The sequence below is a fragment of the Phoenix dactylifera genome, chromosome 4, assembly GCF_051530095.1.
Source record: "Phoenix dactylifera cultivar Ajwa chromosome 4, Ajwa_hap1_PhDact_Kaust_v1.1, whole genome shotgun sequence".
Classification (NCBI taxonomy): Eukaryota; Viridiplantae; Streptophyta; class Magnoliopsida; order Arecales; family Arecaceae; genus Phoenix; species Phoenix dactylifera.
This window is the reverse complement of record NC_143193.1, coordinates 22,910,837-22,932,802: the sequence shown is the minus strand read 5'-3', so window position 1 is coordinate 22,932,802 and position 21,966 is coordinate 22,910,837. Positions and strand designations below refer to the sequence as shown.

Sequence of the window (21,966 nt, the reverse complement as noted above, 5' to 3'; positions counted from 1 at the left end):
CCAAATGCTCCCATCTTTTTATGGGCTCACCATTGAAGACCTATATAAACATCTAGATGAATTCCTTGAGATTTGCACCACTGTCAAGATTCAGAACTTCACTGATGATGCTCTGAATCTTAGATTATTCCCCTTCTCCCTTAAAGATAGAGCCAAATAATGGCTGAATTCTTTAGAAGCCAACTCGATTCGTTCTTGGGATCAAATGCAACAAGAATTTCTTAAAAAATACTTTTCCATAGGAAGAACGAACTAGTTTAGACGTGCCATCACAAGCTTCTCCCAAACTGAGGAAGAGGAATTTCATGAAACTTGGGAGAGATTTTGGGACCTAATCCGCAAATGCCCACATCATCAAATACCTAAATGGAAGTTAGTGCAATGTTTCTATGACGGATTGACTGAACGAAACCGTCAGATGATTGATGCTGCATGCGGGGGGACTTTCATGCTTCAAAATGAGAATGAAGCATGACAATTATTTGAAAATCTTAATGAAAACTCTCTCCACCATGCTTCCTGTTCTCGTCAAGCACCCCCGAGTTCTCAAAGAAAAGGGACCATTTGTGAAATAAGTCTTTCTATGGACCTGTCTAGCAAGGTAGATGCATTGTCCTATAAGATTGACCAACTGATGATAGATGGGCATTTCATTAACTCTTCCCAAGCACAAGTGTGTACTATCTGTTCTAGCCCATCCCACCCTATTCATGAGTGCCCCTCATTACCCCAATTTTCCGAACTCGTGCAAGAACACATCAATGCTGCTCAAACCCAGCCTAGACCAGGTAATGACCCATTTTCCAATACATATAACCCAGGATGGCGGAATCATCCAAACTTATCTTGGAAGCAGCAAGCTTCGAATACTGCCCAACCCTATTCCCAAAATTTTCAAAACCCTCAGAATTTTTAAACCCCATAAAATATTCATCCCTACCGTCCCTCGACTTAATTTCAACACACTTCTCCTCCACCCCAAAGAAACACAGCCTTTGAGGAGAAAGTGTTGAACGCCCTTCAAGGTTTGGAAACCATTACACAATTGGTGCACTCTCACACGCAATCCATCACCAAGCTAGAATCCCAAATGGGGCAACTAGCTAATGCACTGAACAAGCGAGAGGAAGGAAAGCTTCCAAGCCAACCACTAAGTAATCCTAGGGGACAATGTTAGGATCCCACATATGCCATGAAAATTCGAAATAATTTTCAGATTGCAGTGGAAAAACATATGCGGGATCCGTTCATCGCATGAACGTGTTTTAAAACCTTTCATTTGTAGATAGATTAGAATTAAATTATTTTAAACCATTTTAAAATTATTAAGAAGATCAGATCTTCACCTTGTGCGGGTAGATGGTCTCCGCAAATCTGATTTACGTGGTATTTGATCAAGGCTCAGTGGAAGCCGCACACGCGTCCGGCCTCTACAGGTATCCACACGAAGTACTGACTCGATCGAAGCCTTTGGATCTCACCGGGGTGCTAGCTCCCTTGCAGAGATGGCTATGGATGGCTGAAGTCCTCTCCTTTGAATCAACCTTTGATTGGCTTGAGAGGAAGAAGAAGAAGGATGGATTTAGGAAGAAGAAAACAAGACCCGCAGCCTTTCTCTTTTTCTTCCTTTTGGAACCAAGATGAAGAAGGAAGAGGGCGTCCCAAGCTTTTCTTTTTCTTCTCTTGATTGTGGCTCAAAGGAGGAAGATGGAGGAGGGTGCTCACGGCTGGAATGAGGAGAAAAAACCTTCTTTTTTTTCGAAATTCCATGCTCCCTTTTAATTAGTTAAGAGATAAGGATGAGTTCCTATTTTTTAGGAACTCATCTTTATCTCTTCTTTTGGCTAACAAGGAGGGGCGTGCGCCCCTCCTCTTTCTCCCACGCACACCCCAAGGGGAGGGGCGTGGGCCCCTCCCTCAAGTTCATTTAAATCTGCTATTTAAATAAATTAAAGGGGGTTTTAATTTGGGTCCATTGCATGAGTCCAATCCTAGTCAAAATAGGATTTTTATGAACCCATTTCAATTTCCTCCAATTTCTAATCCAATTAGAATTTAATTGAGCCATGACTCTATTGAACTCTTCAATCCTAATCCAATTAGGAGTCATAAAATTAATTAGATTAAATTTAAAATTAATTAGGACTTAAGAAAATCCTAATCTAATCCGGACTTGTTCAATTTTCAGCCCTAAGACAATTTGGACTTTAGAAATCCTATTCCAAATAGGATTCTAATTGAATTTGAAATTCTAATCCAATTAGGACTCCAAAGATCCTACTCCAAGTAGGACTCATGATCTAGTCCAATTAATTAAATCCAATTAATTAAATTAAATTACAATCCGATTACAATTATTCCTTCTTCTAGCCACTAACTCTTAGCGGGTTTTCATTTATCAATCTAATTGATTATTTGTGATTCCTAATCACATTCAACCATTGGATCGGTCAATACCTCTAATGTGTGTGACCCCATAGGTTCCATTCTGACTGGTAGTGAGATATATTATGATCTCTATCACAATATCATTGAAAACTCCTTTCAATGGGTTGAAACAATTCCAACTCAACTCACCAGGGATTATCGACCATCGAGATGATCCCTGTGAGTCTCACCATCCACCAGTGACACCTAGCAGTATGTAGTGGCCACCCAGCAGAATAGAATGATGAACCTCTAGGTGCAGCAATCGTATGATACAGTCCTTCTATCGTGGATCCCTACAGACCGAAGGTCATGGATAACTCGTCAAATCCCGTCGTCTGTCATATGTCTAGATTTATTTGACTTGAGTTCGATAGTGAAAAACTCTTTCTCCACTTTATATTTCTGCCCTGGCCAAGGTCTTAGAACTCAGTCTAACAAATCACATAGGATCACTCCTCTTCTATCAAGGTCGATAGATTCCATGTAAGTGCATACCCTACTCCTACAGTGAACTTACTGCAGCCAATCTACACTACAAGGACCCATATGGCTAGAGACCATGTATACGTGTAGTCAAACTACAATAACCTCACTGTGAGTAGCCGAAGCACCGCAGGTCAAAGGACCAGTCATACTACTGCAACATCAAGCAAGTCACTGACGAGTGGATAGACATCCAAGTGACTTCTTGTCTTGGTCACGCTCAGTACCCTTATTCTCTAACAAGCACCTGCACTATCACTTCAGTGTCCCTACACTGTGGACTCGAGTCTCGTCCATCCAGAAGAAAAGTGATCTGTGCACTGATCGGATCGATCACCGTCCTCGTGATGATCCATTGATCAGGAGCATTTAGAAATTAATCACCAATGATACATGGCTCAAATTCTCAACTCTTGAGAATATGTATCATCATCTTATTAATTCCTTAGACGATTCATAGACTTATAAACAATATGAATGAAAAAGATGCCCATTTATTATTCAATAATAATAAAGTCAAGAACAAATTTATGTCCTAGAATTAATAATGTGTCCGCCAGATTGGCTTCTAGGGCATACATCTAACAATCTCCCACTTGCACTAAAGCCAATCAGACATATATCTAAGTCCCATCTTCTCAAGGTGGGCTTCTGTCTTCTGCTGATTTAACTGCTTAGTGAGCGGATCTGCCACGTTGTCCGCGGAGTCTACTCTCTGCACCTCGACATATTTCTTCTCGAGGTATTCGCGTATGAGGTGAAAGCGCCGCTCTATGTGCTTGGACTTCTGATGAGACCTTGGCTCCTTAGCAAGAGCTATGGCGCCATTATTATCGCAGTAGAGTGTGATGGCATCCGATGGCATTACATCTAGCTCTGCAATGAATTTGTTGAACCAGAAGGCTTCCTTTGCAGCTTCAGAGGCGGAGATATACTCAGCTTCCATGGTAGAATCAGCAATGATCGGTTGTTTGGAACTCTTCCAATTTACCGTACCACCATTGCACAAGAACACCTATCCAGATGTAGACTTTCTATCATCAATATCAGTCATAAAATCTGAATCTGTGTATCCTTCTACCTTTAACTCTGATGATCCTCCAAAAACCAAGAACAAATCTTTAGTTCTTCTCAAGTACTTAAGAATGTTCTTCACAGCTGTCCAGTATTCTTCACCTGGATTCGACTGATATCTGCTAGTGACACTCACAGCAAGGGCTATATTAGGTCGTGTACACAGCATGGCATACATGAGGCTTCCTATTGCAAAAGCATAAGGAATCCTGCTCATGCGTTGAATCTCTTCAGATGTGTTGGGGCACATCTTTTTGGAGAGATGAATCCCATGTCTTAGGGGTAATAGACCCCTCTTGGAGTTTTTCATACTGAACCTCTTCAGTACCTCCTCTATGTACATCTTCTGTGATAGGCCAAGCATCCTTTAGATCTATCCCTATAGACCTTTATCCCCAAAATGTAGGATGCTTCCCCAAGGTCTTTCATGGAGAACTCTTTTGATAACCAGACCTTGACCGAGGTTAGCATAGGAATATCATTTCCTATCAGGAGGATGTCATCCACGTACAGTACGAAGAACACGACAACACTCCCACTAACCTTCTTGTAAATACACGGTTCCTCTTCATTCTTGATGAACTCAAACGATTTGATCGCATCATTAAAACGAGTGTTCCAACTCCGAGATGCTTGCTTTAGTCCATAGATGGACCTTTGCAGCTTGCAGACCTTGTGATCACCATCACTGGAAGTGAAACCCAAAGGCTGCTCCATATAGATATCTTCATCAAGATATCCATTCAGGAAAGCAGTTTTCACATCCATCTGCCATATTTCATAATCATGAAATGCTGCAATGGCAAGCAATGTTCGAATGGATTTCAGCATGGCTACAGGTGAAAAGGTCTCCTGATAGTCAATGCCTTCGCGCTGACTATACCCTTTCGCTACTAGCCTTGCCTTATAGGTCTCTACCTTTCCATCCGAACCTATCTTCCTTTTATAGATCCATTTACATCCAATAGGTACTATACCTTCTGGTGGATCTACTAAGGTCCAGACTTGGTTGGAATACATGGAGTCTATCTCTGACTTCATGGCTTCCAGCCATTTCTCAGAATCGATATCAGATATCGCCTCGTCGTAGGTATTGGGATCCTGTACATGTTCCCTATCTCCCATGAGGAACATTTCCTCGGTGTCCTCTACTAGTATACCTAAGTATCTATCGGAAGGATGGGAGACCCTACTAGATCTACGAGGTGGAGGAGGTACTACGTGTACTGGCTCTGTATGAATAGGTTCTATAGGATCCATGACTCGTTGCTTTTCAGAGACTCTCTCTTCAAGCTCAATTTTTCTCCCACTGCCTCTATCAAGGATAAACTGTTTTTCCAAAAAGACGGCATGTCGGCTCACAAACACATTGTGATCCTCTGAGATGTAAAAATTGTATCCTAATGACTCTTTAGGATATCCAATGAAACGAGCACTTATGGTCCTAGGCTCTAACTTGTCCGCCTGTAGTCGCTTGACGTGAGCCGGACATCCCCAAATCTTGAGATGACCAAGACTCGGCTTCTTACCATGCCATATCTCATACGGTGTGGTAGGAACGGATTTAGAGGGAACTCTATTCAATAAATAAATTGCAGATAATAAGGCATCTCCCCAAAGAAATATAGGTAGATCAGTGAAGCTCATCATGGATCGGACCATATCCAATAGAGTCTGATTCCTTCTTTCTGACACCCCGTTGAGTTGAGGTGTACCCGAAGGTGTCCATTGTGAGACTATGCCATTTTCCTTGAGATAATCCCGGAATTTTCCACTAAGGTATTCTCCTCCTCGATATGATCGAAGAACCTTAAGGGTTTTTCCAGTCTGTTTTTTCTACTTCATTTCTGAACTCTTTGAACTTTTCAAAAGACTCAGATTTGTATCTCATAAGATACACATACCCATATCGTGAATAGTCATCGGTAAAGATAATGAAGTATGAATAACGACCCCTGGCTAGCACATCGAATGGGCCACACACATCAGTGTGTACCAGGGTAAGTATTTCAGTGGTCCTCTCCCCATGTCCTACAAAGGGTAATCTAGCCATTTTTTCTTGAAGACAGGACTCACAAACTGGATATGACTCAGAAGTCAATGGGCCGAGAAGCCCATCTTTCTCCAATTTGTTCATTCTGTCCTCTCCAATATGGCCAAGCCTGAGGTGCCACAAATACTTCTGGTTTATCTCATCTCTCGATCTTTTAGATCCTATGGCATCCACTACTTGCTCAGACACATTCACAGATACATCAATATGCAAGTGATAAAGACTGTCAATCATGAAACCACGTGCAACTAATTTATTTCTGAAATAAATAGAACAACAGTCTTTGTCAAATGACAAAACATGACCATCCTGTGCTAAACATGAAATAGAAATCAAATTCCTGCTAGCAGCAGGGACATAATAACAGTCTTTGAGCAATAAACTAAATCCAGACGGTAATCGCAGAGGGTAGGTGCCTACAGCCACAGCAGCAACTCTTGCCCCGTTGCCAACCCGAAGGGTCACTGCACCTTTTGCCAGCCTCCTACTTTCCTTTAGACCCTGCATAGTAGTGCACAAATGAGCACTAGAACCAGAATCTATAACCCAACTAGAAGTAGAAGAAACCGTAAGGTTAGTTTCAATCACGAGCAAGTCTAGCATACCTTCAGAAGGTGTGTCCTTTTTGTTCTTCAGGCTCTCGAGGTATGAAGGGCAGTTCCTTTTCCAGTGGCCGTTGACGTTGCAGTGGAAACATTTTCCTTTGTCATCAGCCCTTTTCTTATGAACTTCCTTCTTAGGCTTTATGTCTTTCTTGTGCTTCTTTGCAGGCTTCTTTTTCTTCCAAGTAGACTTTCTCTTGGAACCAGAAGTCAGCTCAGCAGCCAGAACAGAGCCCCTTGAACCTTTCAAGGCCCCTTCAACAGTTACCAACATATTCAACAATTCGGTCTTTGTGCATTCAATTTTATTCATATGGTAGTTTACTATAAACTGACCAAATGAATCAGGAAGGGATTGCAGCATCAGATCTATCTGCAGTTCCTTATGCATGGACATACCGAGCTTCTCAAGTTCCTCGAGGTCCTTAATCATAGTCAAACAGTGATCGTGGACAGACTGCCCCTCACGCATCTTTGCCTTGAAGAGCCTCTTGGACACTTCAAAGCGTGCAGTGCGGCTCTGCTCACCATACAACTCTTGTAGATGAGCCAGTATTTCCCTAGCAGTCTTTATGTTCTCATGCTGGCATTGAAGTTCGTTAGTCATGGATGCCATGATGTAGCACTTGACCCTAATGTCGTCATCAGTCCACTTCTGATGCGTCTCACGCTGATCATCAGTAGGACGTGCTGGTAACCTAGGCATATCATTCTCGAGCACATACCCTATTTTCTCACAATTTAGAACAATTTTCAGGTTCCTAAGCCAGTCTTTATAGTTGGTTCCAGTCAGTCTGTTGGTCTCAAGGATTCGGGTCAAAGGGTTTGAAGCTGACATTGTGATCTGTAGAGAGTAAAGATTCTAGTTAGACTTTGTACTTGAACTTAATTTGTTCTAGGGACTTTTAAAACAAATATGCTCCCACTATTTTCTCGAATCCCTTATACTCCCCTGATGGAGAAACGAAAACCCTACGCGACTAGGATTTCTAGTGGGTACTGCGGTCTCACCGATTTACATGCCGCCTCACCTAACAGTTATTGGTGACATATAAATGGATGAGTGTACAACTCTTGTACAATGCTTCTCAAGCAAATTGCAGTGGTACTTGGTCTCTAAGTCATGAAGACCTCACCTAACAGTTATTGGCCCCATTACTTAGTTAAGTCAGACCCACCATATAACCGCAGAAATAAAGTCGTCATTGGGTCCTCACCTAACAGTTATTGGTGCCCAACCCCACCTTTACCCCACAACATCTCATGTCTAATAGAGAGGTCCAGTCCCCCGATGCAACTTGCCCACTGTGTCCAGCCGAGACAAATCAACACCGAAAAGACCTTAGCAGCTCTACTACGGTGGAAGACCTATGGACTTAATATTGCATAATCAAGTCTTAGTGTTTGCAACTTGAGTTCTTCATAAGAGGTAATCGAACAATTGACCAGGTAAGCAGGTGGGAGGCTCCCCTTACTCAGAGAGTAAGGTCCTAATTAAGTAACCACCTTATAGGCTTGCCTAGACACCAATTAGATCAATTAATCTAATATGACTAACTCATGTTGGTTCACCCTCGACTGATTAGGGAGGTTTCAATTTAGGTCTCACTCGATCGCGTATTCACATCTCATGCAAATATAAGTCTACCCGCATAGACATAAGCTGATAAGTGCTAAATAATGCATAAATTAATATCTTATTCATAGCACTTATCATTATTTTAATTCACATATTTTGTAAATTTAACTAAAAAAAATGTATTACTTTCATCAACACCTTTTAATAAATTAGAGGTAATTCAAGTTTGATTTGATTATTTGTTGATCGAGTCTAATGTATACAGGTCAAGTCAAACTCATGTGGGATGATCACTGAACCCGAATAGCATGCATCCCGTGAAGTAGATTCTCTCGGTTCTAATTCGGCCATTCATCTCAATTCTTCTGCATCACATCTCAACCATTCGCATTTAATTCCTTCACATCATTCACTCATTAAAACAAGTCCCTTTCTTCCATGTGTGCATGGATCTTGTCCTAGCCCCCTGCTTCAAAATAGAGCCAAACCGCATCCTACTCTTTTGGCTTCATCCTAGCATCCACGTTTGATCCCATGAAATGTCCCAAACAGAGACTCTTCCTTCCCTCCCATGTCCGAAGAACAAAGTTGTTCTAGATTTCTTCCCAATTGAATGGATATGTTCCAGGACCACATGATTCCCTGCATCTTAAAATAGAGTCCCATGATCCACGAGATGAACCCAAATCCCATCTTTCGGCTTTATCCCAGGAGTCATCCTCATCCCGTGAGCATCCCCTATTTTCCAGCCATGCCGAGCATCACGGAAGAAGCTCACGCGTGCATGACCCACATCCTCCCGAGTCGACCCAATCTCCTTCTCCACATTTCCTCCACGTCTCTCTACCGAAACATCCCCTGTTCTTCGTCATGTGATCCCAGCCGAACACATTCATTCACATCTCAGCGTCATCTTCTCCCGCGACGCATGCCAAGCAAACCAACTTTTATCTTCATCCATGTCCTCAACCGAATCCAGACCCGATCCGGATTTGCGCCCAATCTTTACGTGATTCCTCCCTAACCTCTCAACTCCACGCTCCCAGCTTTATCACTTCCGTATTCCAAATTCCAGCATCCCATGGATCATCTCCTCGGATCTCAGCCAACCGCAAATCAAATTCAAAGCCTCCCTTATCCCCCTACTTTGGAACAGAACCAGGATCTTCTCAACGTCCTTGGCAGCCCATGCATATGCGAACCAGCTTGCATCCTATCCCATCTTCGGAACAACATCTTCCCAGCTCCCCTGCATTCACGGCATCCAAGTTTCTCAGTTCCCGTGTCCCACAACAAGACCTCCCGCATGATCCGGGATGAATTCAAAGAAAAACCCGGCTTCTTCCGCTAGATCCCAGCATCCCAAGATCGTTCGTATCCAGCTGAATCTATCCTTCTAATATCCCACAGATCAGCCCTTCCTCCCAACTTCTGAATCCAACTACTCCACGTCCTTCCCAAGCTTCACGGACCAGCATTTCACATCTTCCCTTCATCTCGATCACACCCAGCCAGCTTCCGATCTTTTCTCCTTTCGAAACAGAGTATCAGCTTATCCACTATATCCGGATTCATCCCAGCATCAGCTCCGCATTCATCCTTATCCTTCTCAGCCGAATCAAGCATCTCAGCCGGATTCCCACGCTTCCTCGTAGCCGTTCCAACTCCCCTATTCCAGCTGCAACCTTATCCCAAAAAAAAAACAGAGCCACATGTGATCTCCTCTTCATCCCGTTCGGATTGGTTCCATCTCCACGGGATAAATTCAAATCCCCTGTTCCGGATTACTCCCAACGTCCCAAGCTTCCCGAACTTCCTCTCGTTCCAGATCAACTTGTATCTGAGATTTCCTCTCACAAATCCAAACCGAACAACCACCCAGTCGTTTTTTCCTCCGCTCATCTCATTTCGTGTTCATCTTCCCATCGCCCAGCTCGCTCCCAACTGTTTCATCCATGATGTCGTTCCATCATCCAGCTTCCACACGCGACGGATTCTTCCCACGTTATCCATAGCACGTCCGGAGATCAAGCAAGAATCTTTCAGCCTTATCCCGCTGCCGTTGATCCATCTTTATCTCAGCTTGAAACAGGGGAGAGAGGGGGAGAAACGCAGCCTATAAAAGGCCCAGGCGTGAACCGAGAAGGCTATTCCTCCTTCCCCACGGGGGGGGGGGGGGGGGGCTGCTCCCATCAACTTCTATTCGGAAGGAGGGAGCCGGCTGGTCCCAAGCTCTTCACAGGCCAAGTTCCCACAGAGATTCCAGGAGGGAGAAGAGTTTCTTGAGTACTTTGGGAATGACTTTCCAGAGGAAGAGATGACGAGGTGCTGAGAGGAAGCTGACGGGAGGAAAAAGGGAAAGCCAATCATTATGAAGTCCCGCTGCTGTGCCACTGCTGCTGTCACCCACAACTCCATGGAAGCTTGATCTCCTCTCTAGGGCCGGATGCAACCCTAACAAAGGGACACGGGTTTTATATTTTATTTTATATTCTTGGGGTTGTATGAACTTATTGTTTATAATGAATATCTTCTTTTGAATCATATTTAATTTCTGTGATTTTAAGTATGATGTTCGTACAACTATTCTTCATGATCACTAAGTAAATATAAGATAGTCCATGCTTAAGGAAGATGCAGTGTGCTACCACCTTAGATTAGGGTAGACATTTCATGCCAACTGAAGATGGATTATGCCCAAATTACTTTTGTGAATTTTTATTTAAATGCTTATTAGGCTTGTAGCTAATTTGCATGTTAATCCAAGAACGAAATAAAATATAATTAATCATTGTTCCGATGTTAGTGGTGAATTCCATGCCCTAGGATCTCCTAAACTGATATCCCTTTAATTGCATTTTCTTTTATTAAATTGTTTAGTTTCACAAATTCATCCTTTTTCAAATATTTTTATTTTTAAAGAAAAAACAACTATACCCCAATCCCTGTGGATCGATACCCGTAATCACTATCCTACTAGATACGTGCTATTGCGTGGTCTTTAAAGTTGACTATCAATTTTTGGCGCCGTTGCCGGGGATTGTTAGTATAGTTGTTTTTCTTTTCATATATTAAAAAAAAACTTTTATATATATCTCTAAAATAAAATACAAATATTTTCTATTTTTGTTACTTTAATTATCCCCTTTCTTCTTTCTTACAAATTCGTGATTTTTATTTTGGTATTATTTGATCAGGAATCGAAAAGAAAATCCGGGGCGATCAAAAAGGGAACTCTTGGAAAAGGAATGCTGTAAAGGTTTGCTTTAAAAATTGCTGGAAAAATTTTCTTTGGTAACCTCTAAACCTTTCTTTTTTAAATTAATTCCCTTTTGTGGTGATTGTTTGATTTTAATTTTAGCAAAAGTGTGAATGCATGCTTGATACACATACACCAATTAATCCGCACATAGTAAGGGCAATCACCCCAACAAGATAAGAACTGGATTTCATCACCAGATTCTTGCCCAAAGTAGGTGAATCAATTCTCACATAGCTATCACCCTAATTAAAATTAATTAGACGTTGGCCCCTAGGGACATTAGAGCTCAATAGGATGAAGATCACCGAAAGTTGCACCAATTTCGCTCTGTGGCTTAGTTGATGTCTAGGCAAGCTTTGTCCCTTTAAGGGAGACAGTTCATCTGTTCGAGGCAAGTGGTTTTTAAGTGGGACCTTTGCAACGCATCGTGACCCCCCCACTTACCTGGGAGCTTACCTGGTCAATTAAGTTCATTAGACCGGATTGGAGGCTTAGGTGCCCTCTTCAAATTAGTTAGGAGCTGTCTAGTGATTTTAGGGCAAATACAAGGATTTGACGTGTTTTTCTTTTAGTGCATGCTTGACTTGACTGATCAGAAGAGTATAACTTTTTGCCCAACAATCAGTCTTCCACAAATTTTCTTCCTTGGAGAACCCCGCATGAACCCGGTATGATTTGATAAGGATGCACTGCGTCTGGCTGAAGACGTTAAACTTAGCGCTTGTTGGGAGGCAACCCAATTTCCATAGATTATTTTTGCACATTTTCTTGTTATTTTTTTTTCAGAAGTCCTCATATTACTGATGTAACTAAGGTACAATGCTTCTATCCTCCATATGCATCATATTTTCGTAAAAAATAATAATAATAATAATAATAATAATAAAATATTTTAAAAAAAATTTAAAAAAAATAATAATATAATATTCAAAAAAAAAATATTGAGGACAATGTCTGATCTAGGTTGGGGGGTAATAGGATTTGAATTTTTGAAGGAATTTTTCGCATTTTCACATTTTTAAGTGAATTTCAAAAAAAAATGAATTTCAAAAAAAAAATAGATAAAAAAAACCTAATTTCTATGCCTTAGTGCTGAAATGATAATCACACAAAGTATATAAAATCTAAAAAGCCCAATAACTAGTCAGGAGTAAGTCAATTTGAGTTCTTTTTATTAAAAGTTCTTTTAGTGAGTTGTAAGATAATTTTTACTTTAGAATTTCACAACACACATGGCCTGCACTTCTAAGGATTAGGTTCAACATTATGTTGCTAAGTCTAGTAGCAACCTTGAGTCCTGATGAATCATTCCTATCTAATTCACTATTATCCCATATTTATTGTTAAAAAAAAAAAGTGAATTTAGTCAGGTACATCGAAAAGGGCTACCTATCGTCAAAGGTCAGCGGGCTTGTAATGAGGAACCCGAGCATAGGTACGTAGGGGAGTCTTGATGCCTAACACCTTATGCCATCTGGTGTGGGAGTGTTGACTGAATGCTCGTTACATGGAGGAATCATTACAAGAGTAAAAGTGCGTAATAAATATAAAATAAAAAATATAATAAAAAAATAATAAAAAAAATAAAAAATAAAAAAATAGAGAAAAAGAGAAAATAATATTGACCTTGAAAAAGACGATAGTGTGAAAGCCGTCGTTGTAAAAATTCGAGTAAACTGGAATATTACAGATAAAGCCCATGAGGTATTAAAGTAAACATCCACAACTCTCGAAATCCTGCAAGGTAGGATGGTTTTGAATCAGTGATTAGGTCTTATCTGACCAATTCTTGGAAACTACTAGTTTTAGCAGTATTTTGGAGAATCTAAAGCCTTAGCTTGTGTATGGTCCAGACATCACCGAGCACCCAAGTATAAATTAGCCTTACAACTCTCTAACAGAAACTTAATGACTTCAACTTAAATTGCATACTGATTTAGGATTTGGGCTGACTTAGTAATTAAAACTTTGTGTGCTTTTGAAATTTTTAGCACTTATGCATTTGAAATTAGATTTTATAAAATAATAAAATAAATTCTTTCGACAGCAGTTTGTGGGTATCTGAGCCGGAAACCCTCACGAGACAAAACTCGTCCACTAGGGCCACCTAGGGGTTTAAAGCCTTATTGCATACGGTAAATGCAATCGCGATTCCTGCGAAAGTGAGTTAGTTTTTATTTTTTGCTCGAGGACTAGCAAAATGTAGGTTGGGGGGTGTGATAAGTGCTAAATAATGAGGTTGCGGTGGTGGAGGAGTTGGGTTATATACTTGTTGAGGTTGGTCATTCCTCCACCTGAAATTTGGATGGTTCTTCCATCCAGGGTTGTAAGTACCCGAAAAAGGATTATTGAAAGATTTTTGATAGGTATTCATAACATTGGCCTGATCGTGCAAGATTTCCTTGAATGCGGGTATTATGGGGCAATCAGTGATGAGATGGCCAGGCATCTCGCAAATCCTACAACACTCGTTGTTATGCTCTACGGTCTTGACGGGTTCAATCCTTCTAAGTTCAATTTTCTCTACCTTCCTAGTAAGGGCTGCCATTTTAGCTTGAATATCATCCTGAGTATTAAGGTTGTAAAGGCCCCCGTGTGGAATGCTAGTAGTCTTAGGCAAGGGTTTATTCACTCTATCCCCTGTATCCCATAATTGTGCAGTCTCTGCGAGAGAGTCTAAATAGTCCCATGCCTCATCGGGTTGCTTTTCCAGAAATAAACCATTGCACATAGTCTCTATAAATTGTTTCAACTGTGGGGACAACCCTTCGTAAAAGAAACTAATGGTTCTCCATGTTTCAAACCCATGATGAGGACAAGAGAGAAGCAAATCTTTAAATCTCTCCCAGCATTCATAAAATGTTTCATGGTCTTTTTGTTGGAAGTTACTAATGTGTCTTTTCAAAAAGTTAGTCCTTTGTACGGGAAAGAATTTTTTCAAGAATTCTCTTTGCATATCCTGCCATGTTCCTAGCGATCTAGGTCTCAAGGAGTTCAGCCATGTTTTGGCTTTATCCTTTAAGGAAAAAGGAAACAAGGTCAATTTAAGGACATCTTCCGATACATTTGGCACTCTAAATGTGATGCTAATTTCCTCAAAATCCTTAAGGTGAAGATAAGGGTTCTCAGATTCCATTCCATGATACTTGGGCAGCAATTGAATAACTCCTGGTTTGATTTCAAAGTGTCCTACATTTTCAGGAATAATCATGCATGAAGGTTGACTAGTCCTAGTGGGATGTAAGTATTGTCGAAGTGTCATAACTGGGGGTCTACCTTCATCACCATGGTGACTTCCTACATCATCAGGAAAATTTGCCATCTCACAAGGTGTGAGATACTGCGAAGGAATTTCAAGGATGTGTCCTAAGGAATTGTCAAAAGGTTGTCGACTCAGACGTCCAGTGTTGTCCCTATTCCAACCTAGCATACAAAATTTCAGAGTTTATTTATTTGTTTGTTTTTTTTGTTTTTTTATTTATTTATTTTTTTTTTAATGATTACCCTTGATCTTTTCTTAAAGTTCTTATCAATTTTCAAGTAGCAACAAGGGTTAATGAGATATGATGATAATAAAATTCTGATTCTAAACAAAAAAAAAATTAAACACAGAAAATTCAAAGCAGACAGCAGCAAAGTTTATATTAATTTAATGGTCATAAAAGTATCATAATATCAATCAGACCGTTCAGATGAAAGAAACATGTGTCCTACAGCAGCCGACGAAATTTGAGTGCAATCAGACGGTGGATTACTCAGATATCAGAGTTTGATGCAGACTATGCAGGAAATAAAAACAGCAGAATTTTTTTTTTTGAAAGAAAAAGACTAAATAATAAGATACTGATTAAATCTACTAAAAATTAACTCTAAAATTATACTAATAAATCAACCGTTCCCCGGCAACGGCGCCAAAAACTTGGTGCAAAAATAAAATTGTTCTCCCAAGTGCAGGAGAATCGCACAAATAGTAAAATCTCGGGAGTCCGAGGTCGAATCCTCAGGGAACGATCTATAGATTATTAGCATAATTTTTAGATATAATTTCAGTTGAATAAATATGTGGATTAAGATGATGTTTTGATTTTCAGAAATTAAAAAACAGAGAATAATATATCAATAAACAAAGTTCAATCAAATAGAAATGGTTAGGGATCCGGAATCCCCCTTGATAATATCGCATTCAAGAATAAATCCTGCGATTCTTGATTAATGATGTAAAAGTAGAATAGATCAAAACATGGAATATATTTTATGGACATATGAACTCTATTTCTAAGCATTCATCGTGCCTTCTACGTCTACGACAAATCAAATACTAAAGCAGTCCATGTGCCAATAAACATAAACCATTAAAAATCTATCTACAAAATAGTTATGCAAGAACCCATAACACATTAAAAATATAAATCAATAAGAGCAAAGGTTCAGAATTTACTTCAAAGAAAGCAATACATCAAAGGTTCCTCCATCACCCTTCACCTAGGACTTTAGCCACTCATTTTAAAAATGATTCCCCCTTTCATTCTCCCCTTTTCCTTTCTTTCTTTTCTTTTCGGAAACAGGGGAGGCCCTGTTTCCCTTTCTTTTTTTTTTTCTTTTGACAGAGGGCCTCCTCTGTTTTCACCCAATGAAATCCCCCTTCTTCCCCAGCTGAGAGAGCCTCATATAGCTCGTGAGAACCCTCCAGCTTGCACGGGAATAGGTGCGGACGGCTGGGATTTGGAAGGGGATGCGAGAGATTCGCACGCGGTGGAGACACGTCAGCTGTGGATGCGGGAGAATCGGACGCGGAAGCCTGACTGGGACTCGGATGATTGCGAATCCGGGAGGCTGCTGGGATGTGCTGTGATCGTAGATGCTAGGGATCGGTTTGGATGCGTGGAAGCTGAACCGTGGATGGCTGGGAAGCTCTAGGATGCAGGCGCGGAAGCTTGAACGCGGACGGATGCGGATGAGATGCTTCATGGGATGCTGAACGGCTGGCTTGATCGTTGGAACTGGGACGCGTGGACTGCGAGGAAGACGGAAGCCGCGGACGTGAGGAGACGCTGAGATACGGGATGCTGGGAACTCGGGGGAGCTGGTTCACGGACGTGGCCTGAAACGGACGCTGGGAGGATCCAACGCTGAGAGCTGGAATCTCGGGATGGTTGGGCCTTGCACGCGGACGCTGGCAAGATCTGATCGCGAACGGAAGGAGGTTTGGAGCTTGAGATGGGGAATGGATGCTGGCCTGCGGATGATGCGAAAGAGGTGGACGGCTGATTCTGGCGATGCTCGTGAACGGAAGGAGACGTGGGGTTGCAACGCGAAGGGATGCGCAGAAGGCTGGATCGCACGATGCTGGATGAGCACGTGGAGGATCACTCACGGGAGAAGCTGGGTTGCACGCATGAGATGAAGTGGGAGAATCATAAACGGGTGCACAGGTTGCTTTGAATTGGCTGTAGTGAACCTGAAAGGCTGAACTTAACCTCCTTCTAGTATGCAACTGGGGTTGACCCATATGGTTGGCTGGTCGCATATGGTGATGCATCTTTTGGGACCCAATACGTATTTTAACTTTAATTTACGATCACCTGCACCCCACAAAAATATAATATTAATACAGCACTTCTATCATCATTTGTTAGCAATAATACTAATTTGAGTGATGTGTAGATCGCACTTTTGTGCTCTCATCACAACAAAAACTTGGTGCAAAAATAAAATTGTTCTCCCAAGTGCAGGAGAATCGCACAAATAGTAAAATCTCGGGAGTCCGAGGTCGAATCCTCAGGGAACGATCTATAGATTATTAGCATAATTTTTAGATATAATTTCAGTTGAATAAATATGTGGATTAAGATGATGTTTTGATTTTCAGAAATTAAAAAACAGAGAATAATAGATCAATAAACAAAGTTCAATCAAATAGAAATGGTTAGGGATCCGGAATCCCCCTTGATAATATCGCATTCAAGAATAAATCCTGCGATTCTTGATTAATGATGTAAAAGTAGAATAGATCAAAACATGGAATATATTTTATGGACATATGAACTCTATTTCTAAGCATTCATCGTGCCTTCTACGTCTACGACAAATCAAATACTAAAGCAGTCCATGTGCCAATAAACATAAACCATTAAAAATCTATCTACAAAATAGTTATGCAAGAACCCATAACACATTAAAAATATAAATCAATAAGAGCAAAGGTTCAGAATTTACTTCAAAGAAAGCAATACATCAAAGGTTCCTCCATCACCCTTCACCTAGGACTTTAGCCACTCATTTTAAAAATGATTCCCCCTTTCATTCTCCCCTTTTCCTTTCTTTCTTTTCTTTTCAGAAACAGGGGAGGCCCTGTTTCCCTTTCTTTTTTTTTTTCTTTTGACAGAGGGCCTCCTCTGTTTTCACCCAATGAAATCCCCCTTCTTCCCCAGCTGAGAGAGCCTCATATAGCTCGTGAGAACCCTCCAGCTTGCACGGGAATAGGTGCGGACGGCTGGGATTTGGAAGGGGATGCGAGAGATTCGCACGCGGTGGAGACACGTCAGCTGTGGATGCGGGAGAATCGGACGCGGAAGCCTGACTGGGACTCGGATGATTGCGAATCCGGGAGGCTGCTGGGATGTGCTGTGATCGTAGATGCTAGGGATCGGTTTGGATGCGTGGAAGCTGAACCGTGGATGGCTGGGAAGCTCTAGGATGCAGGCGCGGAAGCTTGAACGCGGACGGATGCGGATGAGATGCTTCATGGGATGCTGAACGGCTGGCTTGATCGTTGGAACTGGGACGCGTGGACTGCGAGGAAGACGGAAGCCGCGGACGTGAGGAGACGCTGAGATACGGGATGCTGGGAACTCGGGGGAGCTGGTTCACGGACGTGGCCTGAAACGGACGCTGGGAGGATCCAACGCTGAGAGCTGGAATCTCGGGATGGTTGGGCCTTGCACGCGGACGCTGGCAAGATCTGATCGCGAACGGAAGGAGGTTTGGAGCTTGAGATGGGGAATGGATGCTGGCCTGCGGATGATGCGAAAGAGGTGGACGGCTGATTCTGGCGATGCTCGTGAACGGAAGGAGACGTGGGGTTGCAACGCGAAGGGATGCGCAGAAGGCTGGATCGCACGATGCTGGATGAGCACGTGGAGGATCACTCACGGGAGAAGCTGGGTTGCACGCATGAGATGAAGTGGGAGAATCATAAACGGGTGCACAGGTTGCTTTGAATTGGCTGTAGTGAACCTGAAAGGCTGAACTTAACCTCCTTCTAGTATGCAACTGGGGTTGACCCATATGGTTGGCTGGTCGCATATGGTGATGCATCTTTTGGGACCCAATACGTATTTTAACTTTAATTTACGATCACCTGCACCCCACAAAAATATAATATTAATACAGCACTTCTATCATCATTTGTTAGCAATAATACTAATTTGAGTGATGTGTAGATCGCACTTTTGTGCTCTCATCACACCCCCCAACTAGCTTATTGCTAGTCTCTAGCAATTAACGAGCAAATAATAAAATGAGAGTACAAAAGGTGTGGTTTAACCTTTGATATTTTATTAGAACTAATTGCATAAAATTAAAATAAGTACAAAACTCGTCCACTAGGGCCACCTAGGGGTTTAAAGCCTTATTGCATACGGTAAATGCAATCGCGATTCCTGCGAAAGTGAGTTAGTTTTTATTTTTTGCTCGAGGACTAGCAAAATGTAGGTTGGGGGGTGTGATAAGTGCTAAATAATGCATAAATTAATATCTTATTCATAGCACTTATCATTATTTTAATTCACATATTTTGTAAATTTAACTAAAAAAAATGTATTACTTTCATCAACACCTTTTAATAAATTAGAGGTAATTCAAGTTTGATTTGATTATTTGTTGATCGAGTCTAATGTATACAGGTCAAGTCAAACTCATGTGGGATGATCACTGAACCCGAATAGCATGCATCCCGTGAAGTAGATTCTCTCGGTTCTAATTCGGCCATTCATCTCAATTCTTCTGCATCACATCTCAACCATTCGCATTTAATTCCTTCACATCATTCACTCATTAAAACAAGTCCCTTTCTTCCATGTGTGCATGGATCTTGTCCTAGCCCCCTGCTTCAAAATAGAGCCAAACCGCATCCTACTCTTTTGGCTTCATCCTAGCATCCACGTTTGATCCCATGAAATGTCCCAAACAGAGACTCTTCCTTCCCTCCCATGTCCGAAGAACAAAGTTGTTCTAGATTTCTTCCCAATTGAATGGATATGTTCCAGGACCACATGATTCCCTGCATCTTAAAATAGAGTCCCGTGATCCACGAGATGAACCCAAATCCCATCTTTCGGCTTGATCCCAGGAGTCATCCTCATCCCGTGAGCATCCCCTATTTTCCAGCCATGCCGAGCATCACGGAAGAAGCTCACGCGTGCATGACCCACATCCTCCCGAGTCGACCCAATCTCCTTCTCCACATTTCCTCCACGTCTCTCTACCGAAACATCCCCTGTTCTTCGTCATGTGATCCCAGCCGAACACATTCATTCACATCTCAGCGTCATCTTCTCCCGCGACGCATGCCAAGCAAACCAACTTTTATCTTCATCCATGTCCTCAACCGAATCCAGACCCGATCCGGATTTGCGCCCAATCTTTACGTGATTCCTCCCTAACCTCTCAACTCCACGCTCCCAGCTTTATCCCTTCCGTATTCCAAATTCCAGCATCCCATGGATCATCTCCTCGGATCTCAGCCAACCGCAAATCAAATTCAAAGCCTCCCTTATCCCCCTACTTTGGAACAGAACCAGGATCTTCTCAACGTCCTTGGCAGCCCATGCATATGCGAACCAGCTTGCATCCTATCCCATCTTCGGAACAACATCTTCCCAGCTCCCCTGCATTCACGGCATCCAAGTTTCTCAGTTCCCGTGTCCCACAACAAGACCTCTCGCATGATCCGGGATGAATTCAAAGAAAAACCCGGCTTCTTCCGCTAGATCCCAGCATCCCAAGATCGTTCGTATCCAGCTGAATCTATCCTTCTAATATCCCACAGATCAGCCCTTCCTCCCAACTTCTGAATCCAACTACTCCACGTCCTTCCCAAGCTTCACGGACCAGCATTTCACATCTTCCCTTCATCTCGATCACACCCAGCCAGCTTCCGATCTTTTCTCCTTTCGAAACAGAGTATCAGCTTATCCACTATATCCGGATTCATCCCAGCATCAGCTCCGCATTCATCCTTATCCTTCTCAGCCGAATCAAGCATCTCAGCCGGATTCCCACGCTTCCTCGTAGCCGTTCCAACTCCCCTATTCCAGCTGCAACCTTATCCCAAAAAAAAAACAGAGCCACATGTGATCTCCTCTTCATCCCGTTCGGATTGGTTCCATCTCCACGGGATAAATTCAAATCCCCTGTTCCGGATTACTCCCAACGTCCCAAGCTTCCCGAACTTCCTCTCGTTCCAGATCAACTTGTATCTGAGATTTCCTCTCACAAATCCAAACCGAACAACCACCCAGTCGTTTTTTCCTCCGCGCATCTCATTTCGTGTTCATCTTCCTATCGCCCAGCTCGCTCCCAACTGTTTCATCCATGATGTCGTTCCATCATCCAGCTTCCACACGCGACGGATTCTTCCCACGTTATCCATAGCACGTCCGGAGATCAAGCAAGAATCTTTCAGCCTTATCCCGCTGCCGTTGATCCATCTTTATCTCAGCTTGAAACAGGGGAGAGAGGGGGAGAAACGCAGCCTATAAAAGGCCCAGGCGTGAACCGAGAAGGCTATTCCTCCTTCCCCACGGGGGGGGGGGGCTGCTCCCATCAACTTCTATTCGGAAGGAGGGAGCCGGCTGGTCCCAAGCTCTTCACAGGCCAAGTTCCCACAGAGATTCCAGGAGGGAGAAGAGTTTCTTGAGTACTTTGGGAATGACTTTCCAGAGGAAGAGATGACGAGGTGCTGAGAGGAAGCTGACGGGAGGAAAAAGGGAAAGCCAATCATTATGAAGTCCCGCTGCTGTGCCACTGCTGCTGTCACCCACAACTCCATGGAAGCTTGATCTCCTCTCTAGGGCCGGATGCAACCCTAACAAAGGGATACGGGTTTTATATTTTATTTTATATTCTTGGGGTTGTATGAACTTATTGTTTATAATGAATATCTTCTTTTGAATCATATTTAATTTCTGTGATTTTAAGTATGATGTTCGTACAACTATTCTTCATGATCACTAAGTAAATATAAGATAGTCCATGCTTAAGGAAGATGCAGTGTGCTACCACCTTAGATTAGGGTAGACATTTCATGCCAACTGAAGATGGATTATGCCCAAATTACTTTTGTGAATTTTTATTTAAATGCTTATTAGGCTTGTAGCTAATTTGCATGTTAATCCAAGAACGAAATAAAATATAATTAATCATTGTTCCGATGTTAGTGGTGAATTCCATGCCCTAGGATCTCCTAAACTGATATCCCTTT

General features: G+C 42.1%; 1 non-coding gene and 1 pseudogene across 1 annotated transcript; one reads left to right on the top strand and one right to left on the bottom strand.

Annotated features, from left to right (window-relative positions):
• Positions 1-254: 254 nt before the first annotated feature.
• Positions 255-360, bottom strand: LOC149753733 (small nucleolar RNA R71). The gene has a single exon (XR_016409318.1). It is a non-coding gene; the product is annotated as a small nucleolar RNA R71 (small nucleolar RNA).
• Positions 361-14,284: 13,924 nt separating this feature from the next.
• On the top strand, positions 14,285-14,382 carry LOC120105458 (small nucleolar RNA R71; annotated as a pseudogene).
• Positions 14,383-21,966: the final 7,584 nt, after the last annotated feature.